The following is a 24,304-nucleotide window of genomic DNA, read 5'->3' on the forward strand; positions in this document are numbered from 1 at the left end:
CCACAAAGCAGCAGTAAATCCTCTGATGTCGTGCTCTACCCTCCTTGATGATGGCACGGAGGGTGAAGATGTGGTCAAGGGTAGAGTAGCTCCTCGGAAAGCCAGCCTGTCCTGAGGCTTTGCATTCCTGGCTCTCTGCAAATGAATTGAGCTCCGCCTCTAGCACTGATCCATAGGGTTTGGCCAATGTGTGGCCAATCATGATCGTCCTTTAGTTATTAGGATCAAGTGGATCTCCGGCTTTGAGGATGGGGGTGATGGTATTGGTGGACCAAGAGGGTGGAAATCCTTCACAAAGGGCTCTATTGAACATGTAGGCTAGTAGGGGCGCCAGGGTATCATCGGCATGCGAGATGTACTCGGCAATGAGTCCCTCATGATCCTGGGCTCGTCCATTTCATAGTCTACAAATGGCCTTGAGGACCATGTCTTTTGTGAAGAAGGTGGAGGTGGTGGGGGTAGGGGTGGCTAATGTGGGATATGATAGAGGAAGCGTGCATAGGAGTGCCATGTGTCCGGGTAGGTGATAGGTGTGGGAGGGCGATGTTCTCGGAGTTTCCTTTAGGCCTTTTTGCAGTTCGGCCCTAAGAAAAGTCGGTATAACTCATCCTCTTTCCGAGCATAGAACTCCCGTTTCTTGCGTTGGGTGAGCCGTTGAGAAATCTGTTGCGCTTGGCGCTTCGTGATCAAACGTCTGCAAAAGACCCAAAGGGTCTACGAGACCAAAAAGTGTTACAATAGTTTTATGAGATTACATGATCATGGAAACAAAAGAAAAATGAACAACATACATGATCATATGTGCAGCAAGGTGTGGTGTCATCCTCATCCATCTAGGATGTCCAGCATAGGGGATTTGATGACTGTAGAGAGACTCACCATGCCCGTTGCTATTGGGAAGATGTGTCTATGGCACAGGAGAATCTCCCCAATCTAGAGCTGCTGTTTGAAGGGCTGTCGTGGACCAGGACCCCATGGATGTCTAGTGCGCTAGAGCTGGTGAGCATGGTCAAGGGTGACTCTAGGGGGTCAAGGTAGGCCATTAGGCCATGGGTCGGCACAGGGTGGTGTCTAGTCCTCCTAGCTGGATTGGCAGGCTCGGGTACTTCTCTAGGTTGTCGGCTGGTATTGCGATCTGGTGCCACAAAGAAGTGAGTAATGGTCAGCTAGGAGTTGTCCCTCGGTTGGGTTCTGCTCTCTCTCAGGAGGGAGTCTCTGTGTTTGCTGAGCTCCATCAAGTTAAGTGTAAGGCATCTTTGGTCTGGGAAATCAATGATCCTAGGAAATGGACCAAATCCCCTCTTGGAAAATGTCATGGAATCTTCCTCGGATCTCCATGGATGTCCAAGGTGCGGAGGTGTTGTATGCAAATCAATATCTGGAAAAGAAACTTTGCCTGGATGATGGGGTGTGGTATTGATGTTGTTGGTGCAAGTGGGGGAACCCCTTCAGATAATCCTCCATGGCCACCCTTCTCACAAAAATTGCCACTCCTGTGGAGTGTGACCGATAGCTTGACAGATGGCACACCAATCTGTTCTCTTGGCTTCTTGTTGAGCATTGAGCTCGTCTATCTCCTTCCGGAGCTGGGGAAGACTACCCTCTGCTTGCTGAACCTTTTGGAGCTTGAGAGCCTCTAGTACATTTGAGATGGTCTTCCTCGTGGACCTTCTGGAGCTTCAGAGCTTCAAGTCCATTTGGAGCTTGGTTACTATGTCGTTGGCAGTGGTACTTCCATCAATGAATCACTAGCTTGGAGTGCCACTTGTCATGATAGCTGGACAGCTGGCAATGATGGGCACTTGTTAGTTGGACGGTTGGCGCTTGTTAATTGGATGGCCGCCACTTTTCAATTGCTGGGTAATCTGACTGGCTACATGCCTTCCCAAAGGATGGATTGATGAGGGTTATCCGGAAACAGCTCATACTCAGTGATGTGTGTGATTCCATGAGGACACCATCACTTGGGAAACATCTTTATTTTGTGACCTTCATTGATGATTACTCCAGATTTACTTAGGTGTACTCTTTAAAAACAAAATTTGAGGTGTTTATGTGTTTTTAGCATTATGTAGCAAAAGCTGAAAATGAAACAGGTTGCAGAGTGCAAACCCTCCGCTCAGATCGAGGGGGGGAATACATTTCAGATGCATTCAAAGCATATTTGGCAGAGAAAGGCATTAAACATCAACGCACAATGCCATACACACCACAGCAGAATGGTGTGGCAGAAAGAAAGAACAAGTCATTAATGGAGATGTATGGTCAAAGGTAAGGGGCCAACTTTAACAAGTTTTCGATGGAGGCTATTATGTGTGCAACACATGTTTTGAACAAGTGTGCTACCAAAACTTTAAAGACCATTACTCCATTTGAGGCATGGTATGACAAAAAGCCTAAGGTTGACTACGTTAGGAGTTTTGGTTGCCTTGCATATATGCTCAAGTGCCTCCACAGCTAAGAGACAAGTTGGATAAGGCAGTTAAATGCATATTTGTGCGCTACAACAATGGTATCAAGGGATACTGTCTTTACAGTCCATGCAGTCTAAGGATCTTTGAAAGTAGAGATGTTGTATTTGCTGAGAATTCAGCACCACCACTGGCTGAATTTAGTAGACATTTCCAAAATGGCTCACAGGATATCTTTGAAGGACTACTCCCATTGGGCATAGATGTTAGAGTAGAGCAACCAGTAGAAATGCAGAGATCGGCGGAGACTACAACAGAGGATCAGGACCATACTAGCACGGCATGGGAGACGTCCAGTCAGAGTACTCACCATGGAGGACATTTGAGGATATCCGCCATCGACCGATGAGAGACATCTTTGGATAGTGATGTGTATGATGCTTACCTTTGTTGTTGGAGTTTTCCTCTAAGATGTTATCCATTAGGAGCTCCTAGTACCGTACTTTTCCTCATAGTTGTTTCAGTTTCAGTTAGTTGTTTTTAGCTTTTCTTACACAGACATTGTATCAGATCCACCAATTGTTGTAACCTTTTTGGTCTCATAGGTCATTTTGGCCTTCTGAAGACGTTAATATATCATTTCATTTCATTTCATTTTATTCTCTCTCTCTCTCTCTCTCCCCCTTTCTCCCTCTCCCGAGTCCTACCCTCTAGGGCCTACTACCTAGTACCTAGAGACTAGGCTCTAGCCTCTCCCTCTAGGTTATCAAGGAACAAGTACGGGCAATTAAGGAAGAAGAGAAGCAACACGAAGCAAAGACTTCCTCATGGGTGGAAGTCATCACCAAGACTCAAAGGAAGATGGATGAAGCGGAGAAGTGGATAGAGGTCGCCAAGAAGGGTAAAGGTAAGGAGATAACAACCCCTACACCTACAATCATTAACATGACTTTGGAAGAGGAACAACGAAGACGTACACGTGCTTTGCATGTGAGGATTACCGGCCTTAAAGACGGGGATAAAGTTGAAGAGGAGGTGAAAGAGCTTATGGTGTTGATGGGGATTGACAGTCCAGCACATGCAAAAGCCTGGAGAGTGGGCAAAAAAAGCGGAGGCAATGGCATCAAAGGAAAGAGCTCTCATACTTCGCTTCCCCTCTATTGAGGCGAAGGAGTTCTTGAAGGGGCGACCCACTTTAAAGAATACAGGCATTTTTCTTGGTGACGATCTTACTCTTTCACAGCTTGCACATATGAAGGAAGTCATGCCCGAGATTAGGGCGGCAAGAGAAAAGGGAAAGATAGCATTTTATAGAGAAGGGAGGGTGATCATCGTGGAGTGACGCTCTACATGACGGTGCGAGACCTATGGGACCAAATTAAAGCTGGCAGCCTGGAACTGCAATGGATCCCTCAGACTTGATGTAGGTGCCTTTGAGGACAGCTTTAGAGATAGAGATATAGTCTTCTACTTGGAGACTCACCAGGCCCCTGGTCAGATGATGCCACAGGTGACAGGATACAGATGGGAGATAGCTTGCAGAGTAGGGACGAGATCGGTACACAGTAGTAGAGGATAGGGGGGGTGGCAGTTCTTTTCAGGGAGGAGCTGTAACCGCTTCTACACATCGTTTGGAGAGATGATCAGGCCAGATATATGTGGGTGAGACTGAGGGCCGCGACATAGGCAGATTCCTGTATATTGCCATATGCTATTTTGCTCCTAGTACATCGACATATGCAGCACCTAGAGGGCAGTCTCCTTTCTCTGTGCTAGATGATGACATATGGGAGTTCTCTAGGGATGGAGACATCCTGTTAGGGGACTTTATTGGCCGGACGGGCAACCGCCAAACAGCCTTTTATGATACCTCAGAGGAGATGCTGAGAGAGCTGGACACTCTGGATATGGGATTAGACAGACGCTCACAGGATGTGGAGTGCATAGAGTATGGGAGATATTTGGTAGATATGGGGACTGCACATGGGTTGGCCATACTTAATGGCTTGCAAAGGTTTCCGTCAGCAGCTGGTTTTACTTGCTTTCCACATAGACATGGTGCTAGCACAGTGGATTATGTTTTGGCTATGCCGAGCTTTGTTTCATGCATTGAGGACTTCACAGTTGGATCTCGGCCCATTGGGGTAGTAGTGGATCATGCATTGTTGACATTGACCATCTCTCTTCACTTTACCACAGCTCAGAGGACACGAGGGGCAGATCACACTCAATATACTTTTACTTCAGAGATTGATGCTGTCTACAGAGATGGGATTTATAGACGTCTGTACACAGAGGAGCCAGGGAGACCTTTGGAAGAGCTGACCCATATACTGACAGAGAATTTACAGGATGCAGCGAGAGAGGCATATCCACATACTCAGCCTGGACAGAGACAACGTTTTGGGTGTATGCCCCAGAACAGCTGGTATGATGAGGAGTGCAGAGAGACAAGAGCCCGACTGCAGCGGGAGGTTGCTTTGGGAGTCACTACTCACCGACAGTCACGTATTGCCTTCCGGCGCCTTGTGCGAAGGAAGAAGCGGGCCTTCCTTGCTCAGCTAGAGCAGGAATTATACCTGAATAGGAGAGAGAATTAGGGTTAGAGTTCATGTGTGAGACATACACAGAGAAACAAGGGAGAGAGAGAGAGAGAGAGTTGTGGGGATAAGTCAACTCACCAAGATGAGTGTGTGACTCCCCTATCACACATGTATATTGCACTAGTACACATAGTGCACTTAGTACATTAGAAGTACTAAGTGTACTATGTACTATAACTTATGGGCTTGTACACACTATAAGGGTGGGCATAATGCCTTTACCCCAACAACCTCCCACTTAAAGGCAAAGTGTCCTTAAATGAAGGAAAAGAAAAAAAACAGCATGTACATGATTATATACAAGGCCATATCAAGGCTGAAACTGGCTGCCCATCAAGTGTCTGCAATGAGCAAATCGCTCCGGAGGCAAACTCTTTGTCAACAGATCAGCCGGGTTGTCATCCGTATGAATCTTTACAAGCTGAATTTGCTTGTTCTCTATCACCTCTCTGATGAAGTGATACTTCACATCCACATGCTTCGTCTTTGCATGAAAGATAGGCTTCTTTGCCAACTGGATGGCACTCTGACTATCACAATGCAACAATGGAATATCCCTTGTATAGCCCAAATCAACCACTAACCGAGATAGCCATAATGCCTCCTTGCAAGCCTATGTGGCTGCAATATACTCGGCCTCTGTAGTAGATAAGGCTGTGCACTTCTGCATCCTGGATATCCATGACACAGCACCTCCTGTGAATGTAAACACATAACCGGTAGTAGACTTCCGGTTATCTGGATGACCGGCATAATCCGAATCCGTGTAACCATGCACTAATGCATCCTGTTTGCCAAAACAAATGCACATATCCTGTGTGCCCTTCAGGTATCTCATGACACCTTTCACTGCTTCCCAATGCTTCTTGCCAGGGTTGGCCATGTATCTAGAAACCACTCCCACTGCAAATGCAATGTCCGGCCTAGTAGCAACCATGGCATACATGAGACTGCCATAAGCTGAAGCATACGGAATCTTGGCCATATCAGCCCTGCCACTATCTGACTGTGGGCTGTCCATAGCACTGAGTTTCACATATGGAGGCAAAGGAGTACTAGTCTTCTTCCCCCCGTCCATATTGAACCTCTGCAAAACTTTGCCAATGTATTCCTTCTGAGACAAATACAACACATGCTGATTTCTGTCCCGAAGTATCCGCATACCCAAAATGTGATTTGCATCACCCAAATCCTTCATATCAAAGGTTTGATGCAACCTCTTCTTCAAGGCATCCATCTCTTTACGAGATTTCCCGGCAATCAACATATCATCAACATACAAGATGAGGATCAATAGACTGCCATCCAAAGCTTTCTTGGTGTATAAGCAGTGATCTATGTCACTTCTCCTGAATTTCTGGGATTTCATGAATGTATCAAATTTATGATACCATTCCCTTGGTGCCTGTTTGAGCCCATAAAGACTCTTTTTCAGCTTGCATACAAGCTTCTCCTTTCCATTTACTGCATAACCCTCTGGCTGCTGCATATATATCTCCTCATGGAGATCACCGTGAAGAAAAGCAGTCTTCACATCCATCTGAATCAAGTCCAGATCATCATGCGCAACCAAAGCTAACACAGCTCTAAGTGTGGTCATTTTGACCATTGGAGAGAAGATCTCCTCAAAGTCCACACCATATTCCTGCTTGAAGCCCTTAGCCACTAACCTGGCTTTGTACCTTGGCAGGTGCAACTTTGAGCCTGTAAACCCATTTGCATGGCAAAACCTTCTTGCCTGTAGGCAAATGCACCAACTTCCATGTTCCATTTTTGTGCAGAGAATCCATCTCTGACTTCATGGCACGCTCCCAAAGAGCCTTGTCTGCCCTCTGTAAAGCCTCCTTATAACATGAGGGCTCCCCACAGTCAGTAAGCATCAAGTAGTCAACCCCTGGAACAAACCTGTCAGGGGCTCTAGAGGGTCTTGTGGACCTCCGTACCCAATGACTATTATTTGCAGGTTGCTGTCCAGCCTGCATATCACCTATTGGTGGCTCCTGTTCCATGCCATAAGGCTGAAAAATCATGCCCGGTATCTTTTCTAACTGTGGTATATCCATAAGGATATCTTCTGCCATCTCTGGCTGTCCATTTGGACCATTTTCAGCACCATTTAAGGGCTGGTTTTGCTGCTGTAATGGCTGATTTACAGCCCTTGGTTGTTGTCCATGATGTCCATCATCATCAAAGATGACTCTGCCAGGCTCCTGTTGCCTTGCAGGCTCCTTATACATGCATGTTTCATCAAAAATGACATCATTGTTTGTTGCGTATAATCTTTCTATTCACGGGATCCCAAAGTCTATACCCCATTTCACCTTTGTCACCATATCCTAGGAATATGCATTTGTGAGACTTAGGATCAAGTTTGGTGCGCATTTCCCTGCGTATGTGCACGTACGCAACGCAACCAAACACTCTCAAGTGCTTGTATGACGGAGGCTTCCCTGTCCATACTTCTTCTGGCACTTTCCCACCAAGCCTCGTGTTAGGTGACCTGTTTATAAGATGAACGGCTGTCATAACAGCTTCAGCCCAAAAACCATGAGGTAATGCAGCATGTGACAACATAGAACGGACCTTCTCCTGAATGGTCCTGTTTATCCTCTCTGCTGTCCCGTTTTGTGGAGGATCATAAGGAGTAGAGAGCTCCCTCTTGATGCCTTTAGCATCACAAAAGTCCTGAAACTGTTTGGACATATACTCTCCACCATTATCGGAACGCAAAGCCTTCAGTGTTTTGCCAGTTTGATTCTCAACAAGAGCAACAAACTTCTCAAACACTGAGAATGTATCACTCTTCAAACGAAGAGGATAAACCCACACCTTGCGTGTGGCATCATCAATAAAAGACACACAATATTTTGCCCCTCCCAAAGAAAGCTGAGGCATCTCACATACATCTGTATGCACAAGCTCTAACTGAGCATCTTTCTATCCAAGAGCTTTCTTGTGGGGGCACTGTAGTTGCCTACCATATATACAATGCTCACAAAACTGAAAACTTGAAAACTTTAGAGAAGGCAAGTAACCCAAACGAGACAATTGCTCCATTCCTTTGACACTCATGTGTCCCAACCGGCTATGCCACATAGAAATTTCCGGCAGCTCGGTTGCATTTACATTAGCATGGTGACAAACACCTGCATGCATAAAGTAAAGAGTGTCCACCTTAGAGCCTCTGGCAACAACCAGTGAGCCCTTACTAATTTTCCACTTTCCACGACCAAATGTGGTAACATAATCAGCATCATCAAGCTGTCCAGTAGAAAGCAGATTCTTCTTGATCTCAGGCACATGCCTGACATCATGGAGCATAAGCTATGAGCCATTTGAAAACACAAGCCTCACATCACCTCTGCCAAGAATCTTGCATGCATGGTTATCACCCAAATAAACTACTCCTTCATTGCCAGCAGTATACCTGACAAACAAGTCTCTGCAACCTGTGACATGAAAGGAGGGACCTGAATCAATGATCCATGAGTGCATACCATGACCATCTCCTGTAAGAAGTGAACGGGCATCAAGTGAAGACGTGAATAGGACCTCATCCTCACTGTCACCTGCATGTGACACATTGATTTCTTCAATCTTGACTCCACTTTTGCCCTTTGGCTTTACATCATTGGCTTCATCTTTGTCTTTGTCTTTGCCTTTTCCCTTTTCCTTTTGATCATTTTTCCATTTGTAGCATTGCTTTTTGATGTGTCCCTTCTTGCCACAATAATGGCATTCCAAGTCCTTTTTGGAGCGGGACTTGCTCCTTCCCCGTTCTTGGCTTTTACCCCTTTGTTGGGATCTCCCACGTGCATTCATTGCATGGGACTTTCCAACAGAGTTGTTCTTCCTGTTCATCTCCTCTTGAAGGAGAGCACCCTCAACATCTGCATATGACAGCAGAGCATTTGAATTGCTAGTGGCTGTCCTGAATGTGTCCCAACTCTCTGGCAAAGTGCATAAGAGAAAAGTGGCTTTGAACTCATCGTCCATTGCCAACTTTTGATTTATAACTTGGCTGACAATACCATTAAACTCATTTAGATGGGCTGCCATAGACGCCCCTTCCTTCATCTGAAGACCTATGAGTTTCTTCAACCAATACACTTTGCTTGAGGCACTTTGTTGGGTATACAAGTCCTGCAATCTCTGCCACATTCCTCAAGCTGTCTTCTCTTGACGAATGCTGAAAAGTAAAGAGTCTGACACAGACAACATGATAGTAGATCTTGCCAGCTCATCCATATCTTCTCACTCTTCAGCAGTAAGAGAAGCGGGCATTACATGCCTTTCTTTGATAGGCTTGTGTTGCTTCTTTTGAAGCAACACATTATAGCACTGGGTTTGCCAAATATCATAGTTATGTGAGCCTTCAAGCTTCTTGATGTGAAGCAATGAAGAGCTCTCACCTGTGGTTGCCATAGCAATATGCAACCTGTCAATGCCTGACTCCCTGCAAAATGTGCAAACACTGCACCAAAAGCACACAAAGTGCTCACAGTTATTCTCCCAAGCTTTATCTCCCACTGCGGAAGCAAGAGTACAACTTTTCTCCCACTGTATGAGATGAAATCACCAAAATCTGGTTGTTGCAGATTTAGGACAGCACCTTAAATGTGCTCTGTTCCCCTTCCGAAGTACTGTACAGCAGTACCAATTGCTCACCAATGATGTACCAAACCTGTACCGGCAAGTACAGCAGCTGAAAATGAACCTTTTCCCCACTCAAATCAATGTGCAGCCATGGCAAAATTTGTACAAAGCTGTACCAAATCTGTACCAGCAGGTACAGTAGCAATAAATGCTCTCCTTGCTGTCCAAATGAGTGAAAATCAGACTTTTACAGTCCCGAACATTGCATACAACAGTCCCAAACAGAAATTGGGCAAAAGTCCCTTGACTGCAAGCTGATTTCTGAGGATTCAAGGCATAAAAGTCTTGCCTGCTGCTTTGCCAAGCTCAACAAGCATAAAATCTTGAAAAGCCCCTTGATTTAAGATCAATTTCTGATCATACATGGTACATTGACGCACATGAAGGCATCCAGAGTCTTCGCGATGCTTCCCCCTGGCCACATATATATCCAATACATGAAAGCCCCTTGATTTACAGGCACATTGAGTGCTTGACAGGCATCAACACGTTGCCCAAAGCATCAATTGCGAGTGCCTGCATGCAAATCAACTTAATCGGCACAAAAGCCCCTTGATTTGCACTGCAATTTGCTGCAATTTTGCCCGAATGTGCGATTTCTCACATCATACAGCATGTATGAATGCTTAATTGCACAATTACATCAAAAGCCCCAAATTTCGACATCCAATTTCCTGCAAATTGATCCTGATTGTGACCAATGTTACCCAATTTTGCCAATTTTGCTCAGAAATTGAGCAATTCGGCACCTGACCTGCTCAATTGATGATTGTACCTGCTCAATTGCAAATTGGACATGCAAATTCCAAAATTGAAGCAAAATACCTCTGATTTCTGATTTCTGTTGTTGCAGGAAAGGGGGGAGTCGTATTTACACGTGAAGGAGATGATGCTTCTGTCACTGTGCAGGTACGGATTCAGGTGTGCAGGCTGGGAGCTGGCTGCGCTGCAGATTTAGGTCACCTGCAGCTACTGTACGGGCTGGGTGACTGTACTTGCAGCTGACGGGTACAGTCGTGCAGAGAACGTGGCAGCTGTTGTGCGCCTGGCTGAACATTCAGTGCTGCACACGGCACCACGCAGGCGACCAGTTCTTCGTACAGCACAGCAGGCGGTTGTGAGGGGATCAAATTGACTACGCAGGAAAGGTAATGGGCGACGGGACCTCCACGTGGACACGTAAACGTGTCCTTTTGTCACGGCTTGGGGTCCCTGCGCGTGCTGGTGATGGCTGAGCCGGGCGGAAATACTGCGCTGCCCTCGCCTCTTGCCTGCGAGACTGACGGCGCTGCTAAACACCTACGCCTCCCTGCGCGTGCTGGTGAGGCGCCGCTGCCTTTCCTCCTCGCTCGCCGGCTTTTTGCTGCCGCCCTCTACCACGTGTTTTGGGCACACTGCCTTTAGTCCAGCGCTGTCTCCAAAGCTCACACGCACAGGCTGCCACTCCCTCTCACTGTCTTGCAGCGCACGTGCTCCTTGCTGAGCACCAGAAAGCTCCAAGCAATCTCCTCTGCTCGTGCCAAGCTCAAGGCTCCATAGCCGAGCTTCTTTTTCGCGATGAAGACGACTCCGCACACACACGGATACTACCGTGGCTCTGATACCAGTTGAATAGGAGAGAGAATTAGGGTTAGAGTTCATGTGTGAGACATACACAGAGAAACAAGGAAGAGAGAGAGAGAGAGAGTTGTGGGGATAAGTCAACTCACCAAGATGAGTGTGTGACTCCCCTATCACACATGTATATTGCACTAGTACACATAGTGCACTTAGTACATTAAAAGTACTAAGTGTACTATGTACTATAACTTATGGGCTTGTACACACTATAAGGGTGGGCATAATGCCTTTACCCCAACAACACCAGTTGTTCTTGAGCCAGGATTCGAGGGAGGCTTGGCGTTTGTTTCATGAGTCCTCCCCTGCTTTGGCCATCACTTCTACAGAGGTCTGGGGTAGTTATGCAGCATCTCTATATACAGTTCCTGGACAGACACCTTTTCCTGACCCGCCAGCACCATGCCCACAGACATGTACTTTCTTTACCGCAGAGATGGTAAGGAAGGCCATTGATAGGATGAAGACCGGGAGAGCATATGATCATGATGGATTGGTTGCTGAGCACTTTATTCATGCGAGAGACATGCTGGCAGAGCTTCTAGCAGTGATGTTCAATCGTGCTGTGTGTGAAGGCTTACCCGAGACTTGGAGTATGCCCACCATCGTGCCTATCTTCAAGTCAGGGGACCCTATGGAGCCAGGGAATTATCACACTATTATGATTGGTCACACACTAGCACGATTGTATGCATCCATTCTTGAGCAGCAGTTGAGTAGATGGGTAGAGAGAGAGGGCATTCGAGCAGAGGGACAGGCAGGGTTCAGGAGAGGTTTCTCTACTCTTGACCACATCTTGACTCTGCGGGCCATTATTGAGGAGGGTAGGTCGCATGGGCGACGGATTTATTGTAGCTTTGTGGACTTCCGCAAAGCATTTGATACAGTGCCCAGAGCCAGATTGATGAGGCGATTACATGAGATGGGGGTACCCACAGAGCTCATATGGGGGATTATGGCTTTATATAGATCAGTTGCAGGACAGGTACGCACCCCAGAGGGGGTCTCTACTTTGGTTCACTCCATTATAGGAGTGAAGCAAGGTTGCCCGTTATCTCCTTCATTGTTTGGTATGTATGTGGATGAGGCTTCTGACTACATTGAGAGATTGGGGGACAGAGGAGCCCAGCTAGCAGGTACATGGATCCCACTATTGTTATATGATGATGATATTGTGTTGATCTCTGACTCCCCTGAGGGATGCAGTGTCATCTGGATGCTTTACATGAGTTTGCACATGATGATCCCACTATTGTTATATGCTGATGATATTGTGTTGATCTCTGACTCCCCTGAGGGTATGCAGTGTCATCTGGATGCTTTACATGAGTTTGCACATGATAGTGGATTGTCTGTCAACCTTGGCAAAACCAAGGTTATGGTGTTTAACACCACGCCACAGTGGGTTAGGCGATCAGCTCCCACATTTACATATGGGCAGGAGATTGTGGAGTATACAGATGCATATACATATCTTGGGGTAGTATTCAGTGGGCCAGTGTTTTCGATGAGGAGAGCAGCAGAGACTAGATTGACTAGAGCACATGCAGCCCTGGGTGGTTTGGAGAGGATGTGTTTGCAGGTTCAGTTTTAGGAACCTCGAACGAAACTTTGGCTTTTTGACACTCTAGTGACATCAGCTATGCTTTATGGAGTGCAGATATGGGGACCTTTAGTGGGCCATCACAGCGCAGGCGGGTGGAGAGGTATGGAGAGGCCTTTGGTATCTATGATTGCTAGGATTATTAGAGCCAAGGCCTCGGTACCTCATGAGATTATTCGAGCAGAGCTGGCGGCTGCCCCTCTGGTGATTGAGGCTCTTACGAGATCAGTCTCCTACATACATGGCTTGTGGGATCTCCCTCGAGACAGATATGCACGCCTCGCTCTTGAGTCCTCCCGAGAGTTAGCTTTACAGGGAGACACGGCTTGTTGGTATGGACACATGACATCTTGGTTCCAGGCACATGGTTAGTTCAGTTGGACATTAGAAGGACATGGATACAGCCGACTGAGGAGCTGGGCACGAAGATGGCTTTCTATAGAGAGCATTTTCTTGAGCTCACAGCAGATGGTTTTGTGATCAGACCCAGTTACATGGATGTACACTTGTCTCATGCAGTACGATGTGCTATTGGTTAGATTCGCACATCCTCACACCAGCTTGAGATTGAGATTGGCCGATATAGAGGTATACCAGCTGAGGCCAGGATATGTTGAGTATGCCATGGGGAGCCAGAGATAGAGCTGCATTATATATGCCATTGTACTGCATACTATGAGATACGTGGTCGTTTCCACTGTTTATTCAAAGAGGGTTTTGGACCACTTTCCAGAGTCATGGGGTACCAAGACCAGAGGTGTTTGGGATTGTTCTTGCTTGAGCTGCGGAGATATAGAGATAGCCTGCTTAGGCGCACAGAGAGCCAGACTCAGAGGCACATTACAGACTTCTTTAGTCTCGCCATCACTGCGCCAGATGGACCACAACAGCAGCAGGACATGGATACCGCCCACACCAGCGGTACACTGATTGATCGTGCGATTGAGCTTGGGTGGTCCAGACGCCAACGACTACGGAGGAGGGCATCCCGGCATAGACGGAGGTTGCAGCGGCGGATTCGGATTATTCTTGCGAGACATGCGGGACACCCAGTCATGGTGCTTACCACAGAGGATATTGAGGAGTTCCGCCAGCGTCCGATGCGACACATATTATGAGATGGAGGCACTGTACTCCACTCACCTCCATAGCGTACCCCCCCCCCCCCCCCTTCACTATATTCACACCCCATAAGGGTTTCTGTTTACCTTCGAGTTCCAGTTTCATTTTCTAGGTGCCAGTAGTATCATCTTTATTTTTCATTTTCTGGTTTTTTATCCAGACATTGTATCCGATCCACCATGATGTAACTTTTTGGTCTCATAGGTCGTTATGGCCTTTTGAAGACGTTAATATAACATTTCATTTCATTTCATTTCTCTCTCTCAAGCTCTCTCTCTCTCTCTCTCTCTTTAGAATTTGGCAATGAGGTCCAGAGGAAAGGACAAGCATGAGGCTTTTGCCTTATATACCACCATCGGTGAGAAACCTACCGGTAATTTGGGGTCATGGAAATGGACTGTAACTTTTGCGGGAAGGGTTAGACAATTAGTGTCACAAGGCTCCTTGCACGTGTCCAAGCTTGGTGGGGAAGTGGCGCCGTGCAAGGAGATTCCCCAAGAAATTGCGGATGGTATAGTGAAGAAGTACTCGTTCTTCTGCAACCAAGGCAAAGGTGGACGTGGGGGAGCTTCCATGTCCAGTACCTCTGCATCCGTGACTCCTTCGCCCGTCCCATCCGGCTCCGGCTCTGCCTTGGGCGGTTCCAACTTCCAATCAAAGAGGCCAAGGGAGGAGAGCTCTCCGGTAATGAGGCAAACCGCCATCGGTGCAAACATTAACAACCTCACCTATGTGAAGGCGAAGATGAAAGCCGCGAATGAGGAGATTGCACGCATGGCGATAGACTGCAATCTCTCCTTCCATGTGCTCAAGGTTCCACAATGGCACAAAATGGTGAAGGGAGGTGGGGCCATCCCATGGTGAATGGCATGGTATCACCTACAATGAAATGCGCACCACCGCACTTGATGACGATAGGCAAAGGATCAACAACAAACTCACACCCATGCGGGAAGGATGGGCGAAGTATGGTTGCTCTATCCTCTCCGATGGATGGAGTGATCGGAAGAAGAGAGGTATCATGAACATCCTTGTTTCATGCGCTCTCGGCACATACGTCTTACGCACCGTGGATATCGGAAAGGTGGGGCAAAAAACATCGGGGGACTTTATCTATCGTCACATCCGGCAAGCCATAGAGGTATGTACTATGTACTATGTACTATGTCACATGTGCATTGCGATTTAAGTTTTAACTCTCAAGTCTTGACTCTCTAGTATCTATGTAGCATGTTCAAGCTTCTAACTTCTAAGAATGTCATTGCATTTGCCAAATTGCCATTGTGTTACTTGTAGGTCGGACATGAAAATGTCATTCAAGTCATCACAGACAATGCATCCAATTGCCGCAAAATGGGGCGCTTGGTAGAGACGGAGTTTCCATCCATTGTATGGACTCCTTGTGCCTCCCATTGTCTAGACCTACTCATGGAGGATGTGGGGAAGCTAGAGGGGGTGAAGAGGGTGGTTGCACAAGGCCTATCTATTGTGAATTTCTTCACAAAGAAGGTAAAGGTGCTCGCTATGTTTCGCGAGCAAAGCGACTTCGAGCTTACGAAGCCCTTTTCCACGCGGTTTGTCTACATGTGGCTTCTCTTGGAGCGGCTATACGACGTGCAATCGAAGCTCCAGATGACCGTGGTCTCCCTGGATTTCGTTGCATGGCTAAGAGAGGAGTTGGTGACTAGTGCGGACGAGGCCCGAGCTGTTCAACAGCTATGCATGAGAGAGTTCTTTTGGCGCGAGGTGCGTGCCATTGTCATTGCGGTGACTCCCTTGTATAGGGTTTTGCGCATGGCCAACATGGAGGGCTACTCACCCACTTCATGCGAGAGGCTCTAGCAAAGATCCGTGTGACCACCGTGCTTGATGAGGAGGACCCCGACATTCCTATGGAGGAGATTAGGTAAACCCATGTCCCATGTTTTCAAATCTCGTTTTCACATCTCTTTCTCGTTCCTTAAAGACTTAACCTTAAAGTGAAATTTTTGCATTCTAGGGATCCCACTGAGCCTCCACCCAGTCCGCGACGCGATTCGATTGTGGCGCTTGTGGAGAGGAGGTGGCGATGGATGCATAGACCTATCCATGATCTTGCGGCCTTGTTGCATCCCGCCTACAAAGTACCAAGGCTCTTCGCCGATGAGGAGCTACTTTCCGATCGGGATGCCTACTTGCCAAGGATACTTCCCGTCCACAAGCAAAGAGACTTCCTCCAAGAGCTCATTCGGTATAATGATAAGAGGGGAGCCGCTTTCACGAACCCACTTTGCTCGAGTAGGGAGTCAATGGTGCGGCCACTTTTTTGGTGAGAGTCATTTGGTTATCAAATGGCTCACATACAAAAAGCGGCTTTGAGAGTCTTGCCACAGGTGACTATTGAATATATAGTGTATACTCTAGAGTCGTAGACTCGTAACTACTAACTAGTTCTTACATTCTAATTTCTAACTCTCTTATTTTTCATAGGATTGCTCTTCGGAGGCATGGGAGAGGAATTGGAGTTCCTACTCACTCATACACACAAAGATATGAAACCGTCTTAGCACCATGCAGTTAGAGCGGCTTGTATATTGCCGTGCTAACATGCGCATGGTGGAGAAGATGCATGACATGGAGATCTCCAAACAGGTAGAGATCTCCAAAGTTTAAAGTTTGACTCATTAATAATGATTTATAAATGCATGACTAAAGTCTAATAATTTATAAATATTTGAACTTTGCTTTCAGGTGAATGTCGACGAGTTTAAGTTGACAGAATCCACAAGGAGCGAGATCCAGATGAGGAGGCCATATATGCCGATCTCTACAGGGAGCTGGAGGAGATCGACCGTCGAGTTTCTCGGACTCGTAGAGGTTGCGCAGCTAGAGGTGGCACACGAGTAGGAGGCTGCGGATACACTGTTCGGCGCCCTACTTCGACCCCGGTGGCTACATATGTGAGGGGTGGCTCCGGCTCGACTTCGAGGAGCACTTTAGCACCTGTTGTTGAAGAAGAGGATGCTCCTATTGCAGGCATCAGAGAGCCCGAGTACGATGAGAGGGCAATGTCCTTAGCGAGGGCAGTTTTGGGTTGGCCTCTGATGGTGGAAGCACCTCTAGTGATTAGTGAGGGCATACCTTCCCCTAGTGATTTCTATGAGGAGGAGGACTAGAGTCTAGACTTTGGACATTTTTGTACTTAGTGTTGTGACTACACACTTTTTTGTATTTCCTATTGTAGGCCGTGGGCCACGACTCTTATTTATGGCATGTTCAGTGTTCATTGTTCATGACTCTTGAGTTTTTGTACTAGTTTATGTCATATGACAAATTACAACTTCTCTACACTTTGCATCTCTAAATGTGTACAAATATCTTTTTTTCAAGTGTTTTTTAAAGTGGATCGTATCTCAATCGAACTGATTTTTCAAATTTAAAAGTCCCGTACCGGTATCGTTTTTTCGAACCTTCTTTTGGTACGTGACAACTATGGTGCAAGCCATGCAGAATGAAATCTCTTCTATCATGAAGAACGATACTTGGGATCTTGTGGACTTGCCGAGAGGTGAGAATGTCATTGGAACTACGTGGGTGTACAAAGTCAAAAGGAAGTCTAATGGTACTGTTGACATGTACAAAGCAAGACTTGTGGCTAAAGGCTATTCTCAGAAAAAGGGGAATAGATTATGAGGAAACTTTTGCTCCTACTTTGAGAATGACTACAATCCGATCAGTGATTGCATTGGTTGCACATAAAGCATGGAAAGTGCATCAGTTGGACATCAAAACTGCATTCTTAAATGGGGATTTATAGGAGGAAGTATATGTAAATCAACCCATTGGTTTTGTAGTTCCTGGTGAGGAACATAAAGTATGCAGGTTACACAAAGCATTGTATGGGTTAAAGCCAGCTCCAAGAGCTTGGTATGATAAAATACATGCTCATCTATCCAGCCAAGGTTATGTGAATAGTCCAGTTGAAAGCACGTTGTATGTGAAGAAAACTGGTGCCGATATTCTCATATCTGTAGATAACATGCTCATAACAGGATCTGCTCGCTGAAGCCTTCGCCCCCTCACCCTGCTCGAGCTGTCGCCTGCTCGCACCCCCCCTCACCGCCCTCGTGACTTAGCGTCTCCCCGCCTACTCGCACCCCCCCCTTTGCGCCCCTGTGTGTCTCGCGCCCGCCGCCCTCCCTTTTCTCGCCCGTCACCCCCTGCCCGCCTGCCCCAGTCCCATTCGCGCCCCCCGCGCCCCCCGCTCCCCCCCTTCCTCCGCGTCCCGCCCCCCTGCCTGCCCCCACCTTCCCCCCCCTTGCGCGCTTTCCCCGGCCCCCCTTTCGTTCCCTGCTGCCCCCCCCCTTCTCCGCCTCTGCCTTTCGTTCCCCGCTTTCCTCGCCCCCCCTTTCGTTCCCCGCTTTCCTCGCCCCCCCCTTTGTTCCCCGTTTTCCTCGCCCCCCCTTTCGTTCCCCGGTGCCCCCCCCCCCCCCCCCTTGCGCCTTTTTTTTTTCCGCCCCTTCCCCTCTGTTTTTTCCGCCCTTCCCTCTCCTCCCCTCCCCGCTCCGTTTTCTTGTGCAACTTGGCTCTTGCAGGACCCCCCGTTTATCGCTTCGCCCTCAACTCAGCTTCAGACTTTGATGGAGGCTCCTCCCGCCCCACCTCAGATGGACTCTTCCGCAGCCCCCTCGCCCGCCCCCGAGGATACCCCCATCAAGCTTTCTCTTTCGCCAGAAGAGGAAGCGAGCCTCGCTGCAGAGGTGGAACGCCTCCAGGCACACTCCACCATCTGCCGTATAGTTGGCACCCGCCCCAACAGAGGGGAGATCCGGGATCTTCTCTAGGCCCGCCTTCTTGCAGATGTGGGCAAGATCCTGGACGTTTAGTTACTGGGCCGCGGACACTACCAGATTGAGATCGAGACAGCCCAGAGCGTGGCCCAGGTCCTAGCCATGAGTCCCCTTGACATCAGCAGCGGCCGAGCAAGGAGAGCGCCTATTCCATGTTACAGTTTGCTTTCCTGGACTTCGTCGCGAGTACCTTCCGCTCCTTTCTAGGCTAGGAGCATTGGTGGGCTCGGTGCTTGAGACTGGCCCCACAGCAGCTTCAGTGGTGGCTAGAGCAGCTGGCCTGCCTTCGATTAGAGTTTTGGTTCCTGACATCTCCTCCCTTCCGAAGATCATTCAGTTACCTAGGATAGGGAGGGGATGGATCGATCAGAGAGTGGAGTTTTCAAGGCTCCCGAACCACTGTTTTATATGCAGGCAGGTCGGCCACCTGGCGGCCAAGGCCTGCCCTCGCAGGAGACCCCGACCTTCAACGCAGCAGAGCAGACCCTCGATGGCCCGCCCACAGATGCGGCTCGGCAGGCAGCCTCCGGGACACCTGCTCAGCCCACAGAGACCTCGGATTGGCAGCCTGGACAGGGGCGCCGTAGAGGGAGACAGCCACAACAGCATTCCCAGAGACCGACGCAGCAACAGTCACAGCCTCAGCATCACTGGGTTCCAGTGAGGAACAGCTTTGCGCCCCTCCAGGAGGAGACCCCAGCGCAGGCTGAGGATAAGGAGATGCCAGCACCCCCCCCCCTTCGCCCTCACCCCTCCCTCCCCCGTTCCCCCCCTCCCGCCTTGCTTCCACCTTCGCCTCCTCCCGTTCCCGCTCCCGCTTTTTCAGTGGCTCCTTCCCCACCCCCTTCTCCCCCCCCTGCTCCCCCTTCGCTCGCCTCAGCTCCCCGCGAGGCACTGGCAGTTCCCTGGCGCTCCGGCGGGCACTGAGCACCGACCTTGCTCGAGCACTGAGTAGTCTCGACACTAGACAGCGCTCGGAGGCTTTCGACTACTCCTCCACACGCCTTTTTGGAGCGGAGGGCCCCCATGAGCCAGCACCCATCAGAGTTAATGTGGTGATACCTCTGGCCCGAGGAGAGGAGGCACTTGATTCAGCGGTGGCCTTCTCCTTCCCTCTTTGTGGCACTAGCGACTGGGAGTGGACTCTGGATCTCGCTCTTAGTATGTTGAAGACTTAGGCAGTTGAGTTTTCTCACCATGTGAGCGATTTGGAGATGACAGATGTGATAGGCCGACTCTGGGAGTTTGCACATTTCTTTGATACCGGGAGTGCGGATGCCTCCGGGATCCAACATTTAGTGGTTCGCATAGTGGTAGACCTAGCACGAGACCCTGGCTATGTATGCATACATGAGGTTTCTCTCTCCCAGCGGGAGACAGTCGCTATGGGACACAGCCACTGGCGCCTGGTCCGAGACTCTTGCAGCACACCGGGTGGGCAGATTCGTAGCCGCTCGGATGGGGATTACTCTCCATCCAAGCCGCTTGCGAAGGCCCGCCGTATGGCTGAGACAGCCTCCACCTTAGCAGGTCATCCATGAGGATCATCTCATGGAATGTACAGGGCCTTGGCGGCGCACATTATGCACATTATCGTGGTTGCTTGAGGCAGGAGCTTCAGAGATGCCTGGTTGGGGGCAGTATTGATATTCTGATGATGCAGGAGCACCATTTGAGTGAGAGCAGGATTCGGAGATATGGGTCGGTGATGCCTGGTAGATGGGACACATTTTGGTCTGCAGGCTTTGGCCCCTTGGGTGGGCATGGTGGAGTATGTATGGTCATTGCGGATGTATGGCGGTAGGCCATTGTGGATCGCGGGGTCATTGTGCTCTGGTAGAGCACAGTATGGTATTCTGAGGATGCACGATGAGCACTTTGGTGTGCTCAATGTCTATGCGCCCAACCATGCTAGTGCTAGAGCAGAGTTCTGGACCCTTGTTATTACAGATGCATTGCCCGAGGCCGCACATTGGTGTGTTGGGGGAGACTTCAACATGCTTGAGGACCCGGCCGATAGGGTGGGAGGCAGTCATGTTACAGTGCACGGCACGGAGCTTGCAGCTTGGGAGCGATTTTGTATGGCACTGCGGATCACTGATGCATGGCAACATTAGGCTTTCTCTTGTTCTCAGGACAGTCTTAGTTTTTCTCGGTCGGATCGCCGGCACGGAGGGACTAATCTATCACGGATTGATCGCTTCTATGTGGGCGACAGGTTCGGGGAGCGTGGTGGCTCCGTTGGCATTCTTGCTGGCACCTCTTTTTCAGACCATGCGCCAGTTATTTTGACACTGGAGGAGAGGACACGGGAGACCAGCTTGCAGTTGAGGATCCCAGAGAGGACACTTATAGATCCCAGTCTTTCTGAGGACATTGAGAGGATATGGCATGATAGTGAGCGCTCTGACCTGGATGCAGCAGGCCAGTGTGCCCAGGGACTCATCGAGCTTAGCTCTTTTCTGCACGCTATAGCCTTGACACGGCTGGGAGAGACTCGAGAGCAGGAGCGTCGCTTGAGACGTAGCCTTGCTTTGCTTCAGCGTCTTCAGGAGCAGTTGCCTACATGTGAGTGGGTGGCGTCCCAGCTGAGCCAGGCACGCCAGGAGGTTCGAGAGACAGAGGAGCAGAGACATGAGTTCTACTATCATCGCCAGGCCTCTCAGTGGACGCAGCTTGGTGATAGAGTGACTGGGGAGTTTTTTGAGATCATCGGACCCCGCCATGCTCGAGCAGGAGTTCGCCAGCTCAGGAGGCAGGACGGATCGTTAGCCACTGAGCCCGGGGAGATTAGAGCCATTGCCACTGAGTTCTATAGAGACCTGCTTTCAGCGGAGCCAGCCACGGAGGCACATGATGCTTGCAGACAGACTGTGTGGGCCCATGTGCAGAGGAGGGTCACAGATTGTATGCGCACAGTTTCGGGTGAGCCCCTTTCAGAGGATGAGCTTGTTGAGGCTTTGAGGATCATTCCGCGTCATAGTTGCCCTGGGGAGGACGGATTGACGCTTGCCTTTTTTATGCGCTATTGGGACCTTTTGGGGCCAGGCCTCCGCAGGGGCTTTGAGTATGTTTTGGACACTGGGGTGATGCCACAGAGCTTTTCAGAGGGCTTGATCTTTCTTATCCCCAAGGGGGAGGGAGTGTCAGATGATATTCGGCATTGGAGGCCTATTACGATCCTCAATACTGTCTACAAGGTCCTAGCAAAGGCCTTGAGTTTGAGGATCCAGCCCTTCCTTGGGGAGTTGATTCATGCTACCGAGACAGGATTCGTCAAGGAGCGCAGTATCCTTGACAACATTTTCACCTTTTGGGAGGCGACGGCCCGAGCTAGATTTCTCGGTGAGGACTTGGTTGTGATGCTTCTCGATTTTGAGAAGGCATATGATAGGGTCGCTAGAGGGCACTATGCTTCGCCTAGGTTTTGAGCCAGACTGGATTCGAGGAGTGGCGGCTCTATACTCCACAACTCGTAGCCAGGTGTTGATGGCAGGAGGACGGGGGAGTTCTGAGTGGACCAGATCAGTCCGCTAGGGATGCCCTCTCGCCCCGTTCCTTTTTCTCTTCTTTGCAGAGGCTATGAGCATGTATCTGACAGCAGAGGAGGTTGGTTTGAGAGGACTCCAGCTTCCAGTTCGGGGTGAGGACCTGCTCGATTCTGAGTTTGTTGATGACACGGGATTGTTTCTGCATGGCCAGGAGGCCAATCTGCAGAGGGCAGAGCAGTCGATACAGGTTTTTGGTGTGGCTTCGGGAGCATTGATCAATTGGCGCAAGACAGTGGCCTTTTGGATCAGTAGTGCTCGTGCTCCGTCCTGGAGCCTAGACCCGGGTTTTAGATGGATTCCTCTTGGCATAGCAGTGCGGTATCTGGGATGCCAGATTGGACTTGATTTGTCACCTGAGCAGCAGATCGCCCCTCTTCTGAGCATTCGGAAGAAGCTTTTATATTGGAGTACAGCTCGGCTATCCTTGGCTGGGAGGGTGGTGGTGACAAATCAGGTGCTTTTAGCGACTATGTGGTACATCACGTCTTGCTGGATCTTTTCGAGCTCTTGCATCAGCCAAGTAGTACATAGGCTGATTAGGAACTTTCTTTGGTCTGGGCGGGATGGTCAGCCGGCCCGGGCTAAGGTTGCTTGGGCAGTTATCACTCTTCCGCTGGCCCAGGGGGGCTTGGACATTATAGATCCAACTGATCAGAGTAGAGCCTTGTTGGGGAAGCTTATTGTTCGGGGGCTGCTTCCAGGCGCTGAGCCTTGGAAGGAGCTTCTTTTTCAGCGGCTGTAGGCTAGAGCTCCCCCAACAGGGGGCACTTGGGCACCAGAGATACGGTGGATCTTCATAGAGATGAGGAGGATAGGCCTCAGTAGAGGATGGGAGGACAGATTTGCCTTGAGCATCCTGCGAGCTTGGGAGCTGCTGAGACCGGGGCTTTCTTTCGACAGATGGGTATCCATGTAGCTCGGTCTAAGTATAAAGTCATCCTCAGTGGTGCGGAGAAGATGGTCTCTATAGAAAGCCATCTTTGTCCCCAACTCCTGTGAGGGCTCTAGCCATGTCCTCCTAGTGTCCAACTGACTGAGGTCCTGTCTGATGACTCTACTAATCTCAGAATGTGTCAAGGTGAGAGAGGGTGCCTCCAGAGAGTACTGGAAGGGTGGAAGTCTATCTAAACTGAACCCACGGTGCTCAAACCAGGATGCTATTTGCCCATACCAACATGAAGTGTCTCCCTCCATGGCTAGCTGATGAGAGGACTCTAAAGCAAGTCGTGCATACCGGTGTCGGGGAAGCTCCTAGGTGCTATGAATGAAGGACACTGATCTGGCAAGAGCCTTGACTACGATCGGTGGTGCTCCCATCTCGGCTCTGATAATCTCATGGGGTACCGAGGCCTTAGCCCGAATAATCCTGGAGATCATGGACACAAGTGGTCTCTCCATCGATCTCCATCCATCGTATGTGCATCCTGATTGACTGTGACAATCTAGGCTAGGCCCCCAGATCTGTACTCCATATAGCATAGCCGATGTGACTAGCGTGTCAAAAAGCCACAGCTTAGTGCGTGGCTCCTGAAACTGCACCTGTGAGCACATCCTCTCTAGACCTCCTAGTGTTGCATATCCTCTAGTCAATCTGGCCTCTGCTGCCCCCTCATGGAAAATGTGGGCCCAGTGAACACCACTCCAAGATATGTGTATGAGTCAACATACTCCACTGTCTCCTGCCCATATGTGAAAATAGGCGCTGATCTCCAGACCCACTGAGCTGTAGTATTAAACACCATAACCTTGGTCTTACCAAGGTTAACTGAGAGCCCACTGTCCTGTGCATAAGCATGTAAAGTATCCAAGTGCCTCTGCATACCCTCTGGTGAGTCTGCTATAAGCACAATATCATCAGAGAGCTATCCAAGTGCCAGCCAACTGGGCTCCTCTGTCCCCTCGTGTCCCAATA

General features: G+C 49.1%; 1 protein-coding gene and 1 long non-coding RNA gene across 5 annotated transcripts in view; both read left to right on the top strand.

Moving 5' to 3' along the window:
• Window positions 1–24,304, top strand: part of LOC147631855 (protein IQ-DOMAIN 6-like) — an 81,605-nt gene that overhangs the window by 14,898 nt on the left and 42,403 nt on the right. The window lies entirely within an intron of this gene.
• On the top strand, window positions 15,378–17,492 carry LOC147631856 (uncharacterized). Its single transcript, XR_015267362.1, has 3 exons — window positions 15,378–16,384; window positions 16,482–16,643; window positions 16,743–17,492. It is a non-coding gene; the product is annotated as an uncharacterized LOC147631856 (long non-coding RNA).

The sequence above is a fragment of the Cibotium barometz genome, chromosome 14 (genome assembly GCF_041138505.1).
Source record: "Cibotium barometz isolate CiBa-2024 chromosome 14, ASM4113850v1, whole genome shotgun sequence".
Classification (NCBI taxonomy): Eukaryota; Viridiplantae; Streptophyta; class Polypodiopsida; order Cyatheales; family Cibotiaceae; genus Cibotium; species Cibotium barometz.